Source organism: Platalea leucorodia (assembly GCF_965183815.1).
Source record: "Platalea leucorodia genome assembly, chromosome: 2".
In the NCBI taxonomy this organism is placed as follows: domain Eukaryota; kingdom Metazoa; phylum Chordata; class Aves; order Pelecaniformes; family Threskiornithidae; genus Platalea; species Platalea leucorodia.
The window spans coordinates 113,271,093-113,287,140 of record NC_138824.1 but is presented as its reverse complement, the minus strand read 5'-3'; positions in this window follow the sequence as shown (position 1 = coordinate 113,287,140).

Sequence of the window (16,048 nt, the reverse complement as noted above, 5' to 3'; positions counted from 1 at the left end):
GTCCAGTGCTTCATTGGCAATATCACAGTGATAAGGCAGATCCAAGGACAAGCTAGTCCACCGGTCAGGAGCAGAGTCTGAGTCAATGGGGAAATGGTGGGGCATGGCAAATCTACAACACAGCTGCAGTGTATCATCACAGCTGGAGCCAATCTTGAGAGCCTCAGCTTAAAAGCAGCCCCCAGGGTAGAGGTGTAAACCTTGTTGAGGTTTGGCAGCTTTCTTTTCCTGGGCATAGTTGTGCTTTTTCCCAATTAGTCCTAAGCCCAGGTAGCCAAAACTTTAGGAAAGGGGAGGATGCAGTAAAGGCCTTTATGCTGTGTATCTAGATATTATATCTGCATGCAATAAGATGGAAAAGATAATAGGAAAATGGCTAGAGTGGACGTCCCTACTGTTTTGAACAATTGCAGCTAGAGTTGTAGAGTCTCTTGTGGTTAAAGGTTTGCAAGAATAACTTGGACTGCTCCTGGAGATTCTCTTTGGATGGAAACTGCTGTGGACTCTTCATCTGGAAGTAAGACAAATCTGTGACAACAGATCTAAAAACTCTTGTAAAATATGTATTCTTATTCACAGAAACATTTCTAAATGCTTGCTTGTGGCTACTTGTGTTTTTTCTTTTTTATTGATTCTTAAAATATTTGAATTCTGAGAAGTTGTTTTAGTATTTTTTCCCCTATTAGAAGTAATATATTTGTTTAGAAGGAGTCAACTTCTGCATTTTACTTGCTATAATTTTCAAGGTGTGATGACTTATTGTTTCACCTTTTTGTTTCACCTTTTTTCTTCCTATTTATCCATGTACTGCAACTTGAAATGAGATTGATATTTCTACTGGTAGTTTCTTCAGAACTGGCTGCGATTTTCCAAGTCTGAGCTTTTCAAAATGCCCATAGTAGCTCTAACAACTGATTTCCTCCTTGCAAATGAGACTGATTTTACAGCATCAATCTAAGAATATCTGGAGAGACCTTACTTTCGTTGGTACTGGCTGAGGGTTACAAAATATTCTTCCCCCTGCAGCATTTCAGAGTGTTTGATGAGCTCCAACTGACACTATCACCTTAGAATCTGAATTTCTTCCAAATATGAAATTGACGATATGGGTTGTTGATTTACGATACTTCAGCTGTGCCTAGTGATGGTGACTTTAGCCTAAATTACTCTCCCTTACTAATTTAACATTATTCTATGAAAACCAGTCAGAGTTTTGTGTCATATTCTGAAGACCTTATTTGGGTTGTTTGGTGTCTTAAATATTTACCAAGCAACTACCTTAAACCTTATTCTTCCCTCTTACATTTAATAAAAAAACAAATGCCCTCCAGTCGTTGACTTGACACTGCAGAAATGTTTTGGGATTGGATCCCAGTGGAGCCTTCGGGATATGTATTATGAAATCTAACATTGCGTTTTACCTCAATTGTTCTGTGTGTTTTTTTCTCCTTTTTTTTGTCACCATGTTCAGCCTCCTCTGTCCCAATGCATCTACCATCCTACATGGCAAAAGCACCCAATTTGGTACTGAAAACCTCCTTTTAAATGCTGAGTACACGGACTTTAGCATAATATGATAGTAACGACTTGCACATGAAGATTATACCAGTAGAATTGGAACTGTGCTGTCCTTGTCTGCTCAAGGCACTGAAAAAGCAGGTTCTGGGAACTCCTACTAAACCCAAGTGCTGTACTTTGTAAAGCACCAGTTTTGTGTGTCAGCATCTACTCTTACTTGTAGCAGCCTGGAAAAGTGTTTGTGATCCACAACTCCTCTGTTCCTGATCCTGTGAAAGAGCATAATAAGTGTGTAAAGTCTCTCTATCTGCTTGTGCAGGTATTCATAACAGAACATTCTTATTTGTGAACACAGTTTACTGGCTTTTACTATTGAATGAAAACTTCAGATTCTCTTTAAAAAAAAAAAGTTGAAGATGAATAGCCAAGTCTCTGGGACTGTTACTGTTTGACAAATGATACAGACAGCCAGGTACCTTATTAAGACTTCTTTATGAGTTATCAGATACTAAACCCCAGATTTTAATCTGTGGTGAAGTACAAGGATGGTAGGTGCTTGAAGACCCCGCTTGTACATTCATATCAAGGTAAAATACGAATTAGCAGGTGAGCATATCTCCCTGTTCTGCAGAGCAAGAACTGTTCCCCTTTGTCACATGGGTGCAAAAACCCAAAATAGCAAAAAAAAAAAATGTGGCAAGAAAAAAAATCCATGTTACCCATTGGTGTAGTCAAGCTGCCTGTGGTATTTCTAGCTTTGTGTGCTTGCCTGTCTTGATGATCAAATGAGCTGTCATAGTGGAGCAAGTTTGAGTGAGAACATTTTTAGTAAAAGAAATGTCTTTGGTTAGTAGTGTCTGTGTTCTGTTCACTACTGTTGAAGATTTGTGCTTTAATCCAGCAGTAAAGCTCACAGCCTATCCTCACAGCTTATTTTCTGCTTGATCCCTTGGTTAAGTCATAATCCTATGTATGGCATTGCAGTCATGAAAATTATGTCACAAATCCAGCATAAGGTTTTTGCTGTAGGATGAAGCAGTAAAAGGAAAGGAGCTGAGACAGGGCCAAACATGGTTGATTATAGAAAACTTTGACAAATAGGAAGATATTTCTTCATTTCTTTGAATTTATGAAATCTTCAATATGCAGTGTACAGACCCTAGGACTGCTACAGCAGAAAAGGCTTTAGTCTGCTATGGTCTATATTTTCCTCTTCCCCCTTTTTCTCAGTATCAATCACACTTCCTTTTTTTTGGGAAGAGAACATATTTGAGAGTAACAACTTCATAATTACAATAGTCAGTCTGGAAAAAATATAAATGATTATATTTTGGCTGGAGGACTGAACTGGGACTTGGGAACTCTGGATCAGTGGATAATAACTTTTCAACCTTGTCTATTAATATATGAGGTTCTTTTGGAGTGGGTCCTGTCTCTCCATATGTGTGTTTACAGCACATAGTACAATGGGTCTCCTTTGTCAGAAACTAACAATAAATGCTGCTATAATACTACTGTATAGTAACTATGACATTGCTAATAAGAAGCAGGGCTGAACACTTTTGTGTGCTTAGATGTGCATAGTTCATGAGAACAGTAATACTGTTCCATGTTTAAATGTACCTTTTATTTACTGCTTTCGTTATAGATACCTGTAAGATGTTTATCATCAGGTTGTCTTTTTAATATTTAAATACTACATACTTTATAGATGTCAACACAACCTCAGAGAAGGACAAGAATTAATTTTAAAGGCCCAATTCTGCAATTGTTTAGCACAAAGATTGTACATGTTAAATTAATTACATGGAAGTACTTTAAAATTACACTCACTTTAAATCAGAGTCTGGCCCGCACTGGTTCTGCACTGAGTTGCCTGTTAACAATGTAACAAATTGTCAGCTGACAGCAGTAGAATGACCACTGGCAGGTCTTGTAGGTATTCGGCTTTCAATTTAAAAAAGAAAAGAAAAAAAAAAAAGGGGGGGGCAACCCAACTTTAATTTATAGTTTAAACTTCCAAGGAATGGTTCTTATTATCTGATGATTTAGATGCAGTATGGAACTGAGAGGATGAAATTTTTCCATAAAGAATGTCCTTTCTTCTCCTTTGGCAATTTAGATTATCACAAGCTGTAATAAATAAAGTGATTTCCAAATGGAGTGTGTCTATGTACTGTGTTTTGATGTACTGTAGGCATTATCTTTTATGATACTCAGTTTTTACTTCAACTGCATATTATCGTAACTTGAGATGGGCACATGTAGCTCTGTTGTAACTAAATGGAAATCCAAAGTCTCCTACTAAGCAAATTTTGTGTCTAACATTTAAATATTTCTCCTTCAAAGTGCTGCCCTCAAGACCTTGTATATTTAGGGATTTAAACAGTGGCAGAAGCAATCTATTTTTTATTTTTAATAAATGGCCCTTAAGGCATTTTGGGCAGTTGTAGTAGAATTAACAGTTTGGTCACATTTGAAGTGTTCCCTTTGAGCAGCAATAACACAACCTTGTTATTTTCATTATGAAATAGTATCTAAGCTTCATGTATGTCTTGTTAGGCTGCAGTGCAAAAACCATCATAATCTCACAGGGCTGATCTTTGTTAATGTACTGTGACCCCTACTATTTTCAAATTGGCTCTGAAGAACTCCCTTAATGCAGCCATAGTAATGTAGTCCAGAGAACTTCCTTTTGTAATGAAAACAAAATTCTGTGGTAACTACAGATATTTTTGTGTGAAAAAATCTACAGTGTAAGCATGTAGGTACTTGTGTGTATGTATTTTGTTGGATAATCTGAGATCCATCAGGGTTTAGTATTGTATGTGTGAAACTGTGGTCATTCTTGTCAAGGCCTAAGTATAAGGTGGCCTACATTGCTCCTCACATACTAATAACAAATCTCATTTGACCATATTACGTAATTGGTCAAAATAGTCAATTTTTCTTCTTTCTGGGCCTAAGGTGATTGTAAACAAAGGTAGGCTTTCATCACTTTAGCCAATGAACTAAGGGGTGTAGGCAAAACTACACGTTTGAAGTTTTGCTTTTTCCACTGTAATCTGAAACATGCATGACTTAAATTCTTTGGGTCCAGAGCACTGTGTGTCAAATTTTCTCTCAAATATTCCCTTGGTGTACTGTGTATCATGTAGTTTCTGATGTTTTGAAAGCATTCAGAGCAGAGAGGATCCTGTCTGGGTGTCTGCTTGCTCCATATTGCTTGCACTGAATGCTGAATTTTGTTCTAGGAAACTTGGGGAGGAAGCCGACGAAAGACTGTTTTCCTTTTCATGTAGACCATGAGAATGGTTTGCCTCCTCGAATAATCTTATCTGTAGCTTCCAGAGATCCAGACAATACAGGATCTTGCTTTCTTGATTACTGAATCATAGAATGGTTTTGGTTGGAAGGGACCTTTAATGATTATCTAGTCCAATCTCCCTGCTATGGGCAGGGATATCTTTCACTAGGTCAGGTTTCTCAAAGCTGTATCCAACCTGACCTTGAACACTTCCAATGATGGGGCATCCACAGCTTCTCTGGGTAGCCCATGCCACTGTCTCACCACCCTCATCATAGAAAAATTTCTTCCCTATATTCAAACTAAACCTATCCTCCTTCAGTTTAAAACTGTTGCCCCTTGATCCCATGGCGCAATTTAGAGCGGGGGAAAAAAGTAAGATGGAGGAGTAGGACAATAAACTTTAAACTTGTAGAGAAATCCTGTACTGGAGATCACTTGAGTTATTGGATTTGCAGGCTGATATGGGAAGGGAACTTGCAAAAGCATTAAAAAAATGCTTCTATTGTCACTTCATTATTGTTCATAGGAAGCTCAGAGTAAAGGAAAATTGTCCACTATTTTCTTATCAAGTGATGTAGGAAGAAAATGACCACCTAAGTTATACTGTAAAGAAATACTCATGAAAGTTCCGACACCGCTAGCCTCTAGCAGTTGAGGCTGCCACAGTATAATTAAGTTTAGCATCCTGGGGGATAAACTGTGTGTGTATAAAAACAACCTAGCAATATGACACTGGATGCTCAAGAAGAAAAATGAGTAAATATATCTAACCTTAACAGGTTATATCTAACGTAATGTATCTAACCTCCAGCAGACCCTTAATAAATAGACTTCAAACTGAAAAGTGTAGAACTAGAAATCCTTAGATTTGGGAAGGTTAAGCTTACAATATCTGTCAGAGAAGGTATACAGATTTGATAAAACTGGAGAAAGAATGAAAATATATATAATGTGGTTAAAAGGCAAGTTTCAAAAGATAACTTCCTTCAGTTATGTTGTATAAATAATAGCTAGCAAAGTGTTGGGCAAAAACTGTATTTCCATTACGGGAAAACTTGAGGAAATACTGAGACATATAAAATAAACTTTGGCATGCTATGGCACACTGGGTGAAGAAAAAGTCAAGAAAATTCAGACTGAGTAGAAGAAAGTAAATGAAACTGTTAAGAAGCGTAAAAGTGTTACAGTAGACTTAGCTGATGTGTTGAAATCTATACTCAACTGACTAAGGAAGAGATGTTTTTAGGTGGTAAGATGGGATAGCAGCTTTAGAAATGGGAAATTACATATATAACAAAAGGGGGCAGTAACTTGACAGAATTGCTAACTAAGATATAAATTAATGAGGCAACCATTTTGCGAATACCAAAGTAGTGAGTAAAATCAGCCAAAGAGAAAAGACTGCTGGGGGAGTGAGTGTGGTACACAGGAAGGACTTGGAAGGGGAAAAAGGGAATGTAAGGGTACCAAATTACGTAGTAAAGAGTGAGTTGAGGGGTTCCTGCCAAGCAGCCCATTCACTACAGTGCAACAGGACAGGGATCCTGCTGTTTTGACCATGTACATGTCTGTTTAACTGACTCCTGCAGCCAGGAGGACTTGGGGTGCTTTTCCAGTATTGGCCCTAGAACACCTGGAGAAAACAGACTGAATACCCTGTCTCCCTAACACACCTATCTCATCCTGAAAGACATTTACTTCAAGTAAACTTTCTCATTCAATTTTTTCAAGCAAGAAATATTTTAATTTTGAACTGGTTCAGGATCTTCTGATATAAGGCCCTTTCATTTTGTTCGTCATGACAGCAAGAGTCTTCAGATAAATCTTGACATTAGTCATAATTAATCTAAAGGAAGAGTTCAATTGCCTTCCTTGCCTAAGAAGGAGATTAAATGGTATGGTGGTTACTGAACTTCTGAGGGTGGTTATTAAATGTCTGGGTCTACAGGTGAATAGTCAGATATCACACCTGACTCAGATGAAACATTTAACGTTCACTTGAAATTTTGTCACTTGTCTAAAAGTATCTTGCAGGATAAATCCCAGTTGCTACTGAAGTTCACTAATCAGCCTGAGTGGTATTTTTTCCCTTGGGTGAAGGTAACACCAGTCATTTTGAGACGTATATTTATGATACCTGGTGAAAGAGATCATATGTGGCAGGTGCAGATGTTGCTTCAGACTAACTAGCTAATGTCCATGTTGTTATCTTACATCTGCAAACCAGTCACAAATTTATGATTTAAGAATAGCCATTTGTGATTGGAACATCAAGGACTAAGCATGCTCTAGTGCTGATTACTCTTTGAATGCCAACAGTAACTTCTGCTCAGATCTGGAACTCCCTCTAGTCAAATGCATGCCTTACATTACAATTAGGGAAAGAGATGCAAACTTCCTCATGACTCTTCTACTGTTAGGAATTATCTGCAAAGAAAGGCAACAGTTGGTTTGTGAATATAGTCTGGTAAATATGACTGTTGCTGTCAGTAGTGCCAGGCTGTAGGCTTTGTACTGACCGGACAGCGCAGGATCTCAGGCCTTGCCCAGACTTGCTATCGCCTCCACTGGTTTTATAATGGTTTAACAACGGTTAGGGGCTGCGTGACTGTTGCCCAGCCTGTGTGAGTCTGGGTGCGTGAGTGCCACCACGGGGAAGGGCCTGACAACCCCAGGCAGATCCTGCATGACAAACCTCTGCCCGTGAACACAGGAGGGGTGCAGGACAGCTTTCAGCTGTGAGTGGGAGCAGTGAGGAGGGAGCAGCCTGAGGTGAGAAAGCACAGAGAAAGACTTGAGCATATCAAAGGCTGACAAGGAAGAATCAGCCACCGTGCACACCTTTCTCCTCCTGGCAAAGTGCTCTGGTAGCTGCTGCCTTGCCCTAACAGCCCCCAGTCTTCTTGACAAAGACTGAAGCTATTGAAGCTGTTGTCCTTAGGAGCCAGAGGCACACAAGAAGGGCAAGCCTAACACCAGAGAAAAGAGGTGAATACTAGGAAGTTTTTGTATAGCAGTTTTGCCTGCCATATCAATGAGACTCTTCTGTATTAATCAGACTGTTAGAGCATTAACTGGAGTAAATTCATAGTTCCATGTATACACTGTGTTCCCTTTTGCCCAGAAGCTAATTTTGAGAGAACCAGGAGAGGCCTTTTACTCTTTCTGTAAGGATATAATAGTTAAAGCTATCTTGTTTGTTGCTTGTCAGGCATATTTTAATCCATATCAATGTGGATAAGTAGAACATGACTTTAGTTTGGGTATGGCCAAGGATTCCCATTGAGTAATGCCTATGATTTAAAAAAAAAAAAAAAAAAAATTGGGGAGAGGATGGGACTTGCATACTTCATCTCAGAAGCACACACATAATATGTGATCTTGAGATCTGAAGTATATAGAGCTGGATTTTTGTATTTATACACATGTACTTGCACACATACATGAATGAATAGGCAACAGCTTCTGAAGAAGAAGTTGTAAAGGTACCTGTCTTTAAAGCATAACAAATGTGGCTTGTATTTGTGCTTTAGATATAGATATACTCTTTAAAAATCTATTGGTATAATCATGTGTTTGTTTTAAAAAATAATTTCTTCGATTTTTCTAACCGTTTCAGAGTTAATTCTTTACATGAGACTATTTGGGGAAGATTGTCAAAGAGTGAGAAGGAAATTAATGGTAATGATTAAAAATTAGGAATGAAAAGCAGAAGCCAGACAATGTGAGTGTAAATCAAATTTTTCGTTTGTCCAAAGGCTAACAGTTGTTATGATATTTCCATGTCAAATTTTCTACAGATAATTATATGGCATGTAAAAAAGGGAAGAAAGGACTTCAGAGAAGCAAAATTTATAGTTGACACTAAATTATTGAGGCTAGTCAAGTATAATGAAGCCTGAAAACACTCTGAAGTAAATAATAAAGTTAGATGAATAGGCAGTAGGATGGATAATGTGATTTGTTCCTACCAGATGTAAGGAAATGCTAACTGGAAGGAGTGATTGGAGTTGTTCATACCTGTGGCATTAAAAAGTAATTGTAACCACTGAGGAAATAAATCCTACTGGCATTTAAGTTTTAACAACTGAATGAAAACAAAAATACACAAACAAATTCTTTTCAGACTACAGACACTTCATAAGAAATGTGCGGTATTAGTCACAGTGAGAGACATGTCAGTAAACAGAAGGATGTGCCAGGGTGCAGCAGGGCCAGGGGCAGCCCAGTGAGGCCTGGGGCCCTGTCCTCTACCCCCAACCAGTCCCATCCCACAGCCACCAGTGAGCCAAGCTGGGGACAGTGACTGGTGTGGGCCACAGCTCAGCCATCAGCAGGTGCTGCTGCAGGTCCTGGGCCCAGCTGGGAAGGCAGCCCCCAGGACAGGCTGGTGTTGGGGTTAGGCCTGGCTCCTCAGGGCCCAGGGCTGGGCAGGGGGCAACATCTGAGGCTGAAAGGCAGTTCCCAGGGCAGGGTGATGAGTCTCGGCTTCTCACAGCCCTTTCAACAAGACTCTCCCCCCACCCCCTGACATGTGGTTTCCCCGCTCTGCCCTGCTGTTGCTGAGCTGCCAAACCCTGGCCTGGGGCAGCAGGGAGGGCCTGGCCCAGAGGTCTGGCCCGATACAGGGATTTCCAGGTGCCTTTACAAGCAACATGGGAGTTTAGTTAACAAAGAGAGGGAAAATCTTTCTTGTTGGATTTTGTCAGTCACAGAACTTGATTCAGGTACTTCTCTCTTCTATAGAAACCCCGTCCTTCATCCTCCATTTGGTTATAAGCAGCTTTGGAGCTAAAATGACAAGATTTGAGTAGGACTCAAATCTTTTCAAATGCTGTGTAGACACTCTTCTGAAGTGTCAAGAGGAGTTTTGGCCACATATCACCTTCATACTCAAATCCCAATTCCTCAATTGCCTAATTTAACTTTTGCCATTGATTTTTAAGGACCAAAAATTCATTTTTTAACAGGAGATGAAAAGTTGACAGTATCTGCTTTAAATGAGAGAGATTTTTCTACAAGCCAATTATGTAAATCTCTAGTATGTTCCTATTGCAATGATAACTTCCATTAACTTACAAAATTTTGGGACACAGTTTCAACTATTCTGAATTAGCATGTAAAAATTAAAACCATTGCATCAGTGATGATTTACTGGGATCTAGCAGAATATGACTCCTTAATCATTGAGGTCATTGCTGGTTTTCAAGTTAAATTAACTTGGTAAACTTCACAGTTTCAGTTTCTAAGAGTTAGTGAAATTGTCCTGCAATGGATTTACCCTACAGCTTTGACAGAGAACATTCATTCTTATATCTTTGCATGGGAAACATGCAAATTCATGACATCAAAACCATGAGGAAATTCAATAAGAAAATAAAAATTTGAGTGCTTCACTTCCGGTTGGAATTTGTGGTCCAAAATATATAAAGATGATAGAAAATCAGATAACTGGCAGTTTGATGGGATGTGCATTTACTTGGGATGCATCGAACAGATTTCAATTTCTGGACAGGCAATTCATGCCAGTGACTTGAAACAGTGTCCTCCATTCTTGTGGATATGTGCAGGTTGCTCTCTTCCTCAGTCCTTGCTGCTAGAGTTTTTGTTTTTTTTTTTTTTTTTCCTATAAATACAGCCATATCTATTTGCTCATGGACTAGAATACGCTCCATTTTTAAATAGCCAGAGTTTCAGTTGTGTTGCTGTGTGTTCAGTATTCAATCTGGAAACACAAAAAACTGCGAAAACTATTTTGCATGTTTTAAAGATAGAAAAAGTAAAGTATGTCAAATGGTATTGGATAATAAATGTTTATTATCTTGGGCCAGACAACTAATTCCATATTCAACGAAGTTAATTATTTATCTGAACAATATTTTGCTAATAGGAATAAGATTTGGACAAGTTAATCTTTTAGGGGAAAGCACTGTAGCTTTAAAGATATTTTATATCAAAGAATGACGGACTGTTTATAGAGCCATTTGTAACTCCTCGAACTCATGCTAGCAAGTTGTTTAAATCAGTGGGATTTTTTTTAAGAACTATTATTCTTCCCAAACAATGCTTAGAAATTTATTTCAGAGGAGTAGATGCTTGTTTTGTTGACTTCAACTTTCTGTTACAAGTATTTTGAGTATAGATTTTTGATCAATCCAAGGTAAAATTGTACAAATACAAAAGTGATCAAGAACTTAAATTCAAAATTGTGTTGGCTTTTTTCTTGTTCTGCTTTATTTCCACAGGTATTTTATAGCATGCATAGCAACAGAGCAGAGTGACTACTTTCCCAAGAGGGATTTTTTTTCCAGACAGACTTTGAATAGTCATCTTATATCTAGTGACAGAAATAAAATTACTATAGCTGCATTGCAGATGATAATATTTCTCAAAGTAAGTACTATATAATTTCAGAATACAATTTTTAAAAGTACATAAAATAATGTTATAAAAAAAACTTTTAACTGTAAAACTGTAAAAAATTTTGGTACTTTGGAAGTAATTTTTTAACATGCAACAATTTTTCTTATTCTGTCACACTTATTAAAATATGTATTTATGTATTGACATATTATACATATCATTGTATTGCATAGTAGAATTATACATATTTTTACTCTAGACATCACATATGCCACTCTTCACTTGGAAACCTGCAGTATCACTGGATTTCATTGTTCCAGTTGTATTTTAGAGCTTGACTAAGTGGAAAATGGGACTAGTCCAATGGTTACTTTTATTATTTCTAAACTTTTTCACCAATATATAAATTCTTTATTTTGTCAGATCAAGATAGAAATGTTAAATCAAGACATAAGCTTTTCTCCAATAGTTTGTGAAATTTTTCAGGAATTTAGAACAGATATCAAATCTTCATTCTATACAGCTCAATGAATTTTAAACATTTAGTGGGAATGTCTTTCTCTTTACAGATCTAATCACCCTACATTACTTTTCTAGTTGATGAGGAGAAATGTGTGCTTTCAGTACCTGATCTCTTAAACATCTAATTTTACATTTGATGAGCTGTGCCTTAGACACCACTGGCTAAAGTGATCAGGTTCCAATGACTATAAAGGAAACCTAGGAAGACTAACTCAAATTCAGATGCCCATGTTAAATCAAATGATTCCACCTTTAGTGACAAAGTTTGTATCTCACTGGACTGCCTCACTTGGCAGAAACATATATTCCATGTTGGCTGCATTTTCTATTGATAGTAATAGAAATATAGTAGTGTAAATAGGGACCAGAATGGCTCTTATGATTTATATTGCAGAAAAATACTCTGAAATAATGTGTCCTTCTGTCTCAGGTGAGCTGTCTCAGTTTTGCTAAGATTACCCTATAAATTACAAAAAATAGGAAAATCGCAACTCTTAAGAACAGTAATCTATAGCAAATTTCATAAAAAATATGGCCAAACTACTGAAGGTGAACATCATCTATTCTAAATCCTAAATCTACAGAAGTTGCAACTCTAAATGGCATATGTGTTTTTAATCTGACTTGTCAAAGCGATGAATTGTATGTGAGCTGGTTACATCATCAGTGTGATGCTAGTGTGAATCCCTGAGATGAGGATGCCCATGTCATAGATGTATACCTTTACATGAAATCAACACCAGGTTTCATTAATTTTGTTAATTATGAAACAATTTATTGTGTTCAAAGCTAGTTACTTATTGTAGTCAAACTTGTAGTTTGATTTATTGTGCTTTCTTGCAATAAAATTTGAGACATCAGAATTCATTGCATAATTGAGAGAAAAAGGCAGCAGTAGGGGTGGGGAAAAAAAAATCCAACTCTTGCAATTAATCTTGCACCAAATCTGGAGATAACTGGATGTCAATTTACATTTTTCCTTACTTGGTAGCCCATTGCATTGGAGGAAGTGCCTGCTTAGTCACAAAGGACTTAAAACATTTAAGCTGAAAATGTGCTGATATTTATTTGGTTCCAATGAGATTAATGGTGTGCTTAAAACTAAGTGCTTAGGTAAGGTGCTCCTATTAAAGTTGTATCACTCAGCAAAGAGCAAAACAACCAAAAATATTCATGCACATGCATGAAGCAAAAAGGAAAAACCAAAGCAATATAGTTTGTGCACTATGTATAGAAAGTAAAGAATGAATATATTGAGATAACAAACATTGCTTTGTGTTTTATCAAGCTTTTTAGATCAAAATTCGCATTCAGAGACCATGCAGACAGACATCTCAATATATACTCTCTAGTCAAGCATAAGGAACAACTGTCAAGGTCAACCTCTGTTAGGGCAGGACTCTGAACCTCCTCCTGTTCATACCACTGAACACATGTTAGCAGAATTGTTCCCTTGATTCTGGTGGGCACCAGTGGAAAACATTCAAATGGTGCCAAGAGTTTGTAATTTGGTTTTGAGTGTTGAGTAATAGATCTGTCCATGTAAAATAACCTGATATATGCCCTGTCTATCATCATTTGGTTTTTATATAATTTATCAATTTTTCCTAAATAGGTTTTTTTCCCTAATAGTTTCTTCTTGCTCACAGAAAACATTCAATATTGAGTGTAAATGCAGGTTCAATACATGTAAGTGTTTCTGGGATGGGTGTACTCTTTGCTGGGTAAAAACTGGCTGGATGGCCAGGCCCAAAGAGTTGTGGTGAATGGATTTAAATCCAGTTGGCAGCCAGTCACGAGTGGTGTTCCCCAGGGCTCAGTACTGGGACCAGTTCTGTTTAATATCTTTACCAGCAGTCTAGACAAGGGGATCGAGTGCTCCCTCAGTAAGTTTGCAGATGACACCAAGTTGGGTGGAAGTGTCGATCTGCTGGAGGGTAGGAAGGCCCTACAGAGGGACCTGGACAGGCTGGATCGATGGGCCGGGGCCAACTGTATGAGGTTCAACAAGGCCAAGTGCCAGGTCCTGCACTTGGGTCACAACAACCCCATGCAACACTACAGGCTGGGGGAGGAGTGGCTGGAGCGCTGCCTGGCGGAAAAGGACCTGGGGGTGTTGGTTGACAGCCGCCTGAACATGAGCCAGCAGTGTGCTCAGGTGGCCAAGAGGGCCAATGGCATCCTGGCTTGTATCAGGAATAGTGTGGCCAGCAGGACCAGGGAGGTGATAGTGCCCCTGTACTCGGCACTGGTGAGGCCGCACCTCGAGTACTGGGTTCATTTTTGGGCCCCTCACTGCAACAAAGACATCGAGGTGCTGGAGTGTGTCCAAAGAAGGGCAACAAAGTTGGTGAAGGGTCTAGAACCCAAGTCTTAGGAGGAGCAGCTGAGGGAGCTGGGGTGGTTTAGTCTGGAGAAGAGGAGGCTGAGGGGAGACCTTATTGCTCTCTACAACTACCTGAAAGGAGGTTGTAGTGAGGTACGTGTTGGTCTCTTCTCCCAAGTGATAAGCGATAGGACAAGAGGTACTCTTCTCAAGTTGTGCCAGGAGAGGTTTAGGTTGGTTATCAGGAAAAATTTCTTCACTGAGAGGGTAGTGAGGCATTGGAACAGGCTGCCCCAGGGAAGTGGTTGAGTCCCCATCCCTGGAGGTATTTAAAAGATAGGTAGACGTGGTGCTTGAGGATGTGGTTTAGTGGTGGACTTGGCAGTGCTAGGTTAACGGTTGGACTCGATGATCTTAAGGGTCTTTTCCAACCTTAATGATTCTATGATTCCATGATTTTTTTCTCTTGTGTTTTTTTTGTAATCAAGTAAATAGAATTAGCTTAGCCCATTTACAATTTTAACAGTTTGTCATCCAGCCTCAAGATAATTATTAAGCCAAAGATAAACATTTAAAGTTGTTTTCTTTATGCTAAATTTTGCTTGCTGTATTTCTGTCTGACAACTGAAGCCTGATAAATGAGAGTAAATGCAATCCTAATGACTTTGAGAAATTTGTAATGATTAATTTATTCAGTTTGGTTGTCAATTTTTTCCCGTCACAAGTGAGAATATATTTTAAGTAGGGCTAAAATGTGTTGCTATAATAGTGTTATAGTGGTTGAGAAAAGCAATTTGCAAAGAACAATAAATGCCAAAGATAGAAGTCAAGTGCTCTGGCTATCAACAAAACAAAACACTAACCTAGCAAAGAGTTCATTTAGCACCATTCCAGATGGCTAGAATTTTCCACAAGAGCACATCTTTTGCAATCAGTATTGCAAACATATGTATTTTTTTCTCTAATAAAGTTATGTCTCAGATTATTACTATACAATTTGCAGATCTAAACCTTGATCCTATGTATTTCTAGCAACAAAAATATTTCTTTGTGTATGTAGCTAGACAGAAATCACAATGTGATATAAAAGGAATTGCAGTATATCATGATTTATCACCAAATTGATAATGAATGATTGAATGGAACTTGATCCTCTAGTGTTTTGTGCAATCATTCTGGAAAGTGGCTAATTTGTTAATATGCTAATTTTCTAATTTTCTGTCTTTGTGTTGGATACTTTGCAGGAAAGTGAAACCCAAGTTTTTGTACAATAGGGATTCTGTTTCAATGCTTCTAAAATAAAATCAAAAAGTTATTGAAGCGATCACAGCATTTTATGAAGCACGATGTAACTCAATTATGGTAGCAAGTGAATTTGAACATCTTTTTGTGTGGGAAAGCACAGGTATATTAAAATTTTTAGGTACTGGATTTCAGAGATATTTAAGGGGTTTTTAATTATTATTTCAATGGATATAAAAAAAACTTCTAAAAGTTAGAGAAATCCACCCAAGAAAAGTCAGTATTCAGTGAGAACTGTATACTTTCTCTTCATTTCTAATGAATGTTTTCCATTTTAATGTATCTTTTTGATACATAAATTGCATGAAGTTGGTTTAGTTTAAACTATATTGAAATGTTCATCAAATTATTTGTTTTGACAGTTTCTCCTCAGCAGTTGTGATCATTATTCCATTATGTGTGACACTGTTATATGTTGTCTGTAATTTAATAATTTGCATTTTTTTGTCCTTGTGGCAGTAACCTTTTCAGTATTCAATGGCAAAAATGGCCCCCGGGAACTTTCTGATTAACATGCAAGAACAAAGTGTCAAGGAAAGCATGTGCTAAGAGCATTGCATTCTGTGATTTGCAGTTTAAAAATGTGTACCAACATAAACGTATCTGTGCATCACATAAGGAATTGCCATAACTCTGTAGGGAAGAAATGGAAACTTAATGTCAAATGAAAAAGTATGTTAAAGCTTTCAGTAGGAAAATTTAAAAAA